Raw genomic sequence first — 1,478 nt, forward strand, 5'->3', positions numbered from 1 at the left:
CTCTTTCACACTCTTTTTGCTATCTCTCTCTCCCTACATCTCGCCCTCTCGCTCTCTCTTTCTTTCTCTCTTCCTGTATCTCTCGCCCTTCGCACTCTCTCATTTTCCCCTCTCTTTCTCTCCCGCCTCATCCCTATCTCTCTCTCCCTACATCTCGCCCTCTCGCTCTCTCTTTCTTTCTCTCTTCCTGTATCTCTCGCCCTTCGCACTCTCTCATTTTCCCCTCTCTTTCTCTCCCGCCTCATCCCTATCTCTCTCTCCCTACATCTCGCCCTCTCGCTCTCTCTTTCTTTCTCTCTTCCTGTATCTCTCGCCCTTCGCACTCTCTCATTTTCCCCTCTCTTTCTCTCCCGCCTCATCCCTATCTCTCTCTCCCTACATCTCGCCCTCTCGCTCTCTCTTTCTTTCTCTCTTCCTGTATCTCTCGCCCTTCGCACTCTCTCATTTTCCCCTCTCTTTCTCTCCCGCCTCATCCCTATCTCTCTCTCCCTACATCTCGCCCTCTCGCTCTCTCTTTCTTTCTCTCTTCCTGTATCTCTCGCCCTTCGCACTCTCTCATTTTCCCCTTTCTTTCTCTCCCGCCTCATCCCTCTCTCTCTCTCCCCCTCTGTCTCTCCGCTTCGCTCTCCCCCGTCTTCATCTTGACACAAGCTAGGCGCGCGCTTTATCGTATAATATTGTGTCGTCTGCCGACAGACAAATCGCGTTACGCATTACGTCTTATGCTCATCACAGCACGTATCTAGTCTTCCTCTACTCCTCCTGCTCATCCTCCTCCTGCTCACCCTTCTCCTGCTCATCCTCCTCCTGTTCACCCTCCTCCTGCTCATCCTCCTCCTGCTCATCCTTATTCTCCTCTTCTTCCGTCTATTTTCCTTTGTCCCCCTCTTCCTCATTCTTATTCTCCTCCTTCTCCTCCTTCTCCTCCTTTCATTTCTTCTCCTCCTTCTTCTCCTTCACCGCGTCTTCCTCCCCATTCTCCTCCTCGTTCCCTTTTTACTCCTCCTACTCATCTTCCTTCTCCTGCTGTTCCTGCTCCTCCTCCTCCTCCTCCTCTTTTTTTTATTCTCCTCCTCCTCCTCCTCCTCTTTCTTTTTATTTCCCTCCTCCTTTTCCTTCTCATATTTCACTCCCAATCGCGAAACACGAATTACATTCTCTGTTTGCTGTCGAGGTTTACACCGCGTGTATATATAGTCAGCGCAAATATTTATCCTATACCCGTAATTGTATAGAACAGTTAACGCTGTGGTGGTGGTGGTGAATGGGTGGTGTGTGTGGTGGTGGTGATGGTGATGTGGTGGTGGTGGTAGTGGTGGTGGTGGTGTGGTGTGGTGGTGTGGTGGTGGTGGTGGTGGTGTGGTGGTGGTGGTGGTGGTTGGTGATGGTGGTGGTGGTGGGTGGTGGTGTAGTGATGGTGTGGATGTGTTGGTGGCGGTGGTGTGTAGTGTGGTGGTGTTGGTGTAGTGAGTGGTGGG

Source organism: Priapulus caudatus, unplaced genomic scaffold (assembly GCF_000485595.1).
Source record: "Priapulus caudatus unplaced genomic scaffold, Priapulus_caudatus-5.0.1 Scaffold742, whole genome shotgun sequence".
Taxonomy (NCBI): Eukaryota; Metazoa; Priapulida; class Priapulimorpha; order Priapulimorphida; family Priapulidae; genus Priapulus; species Priapulus caudatus.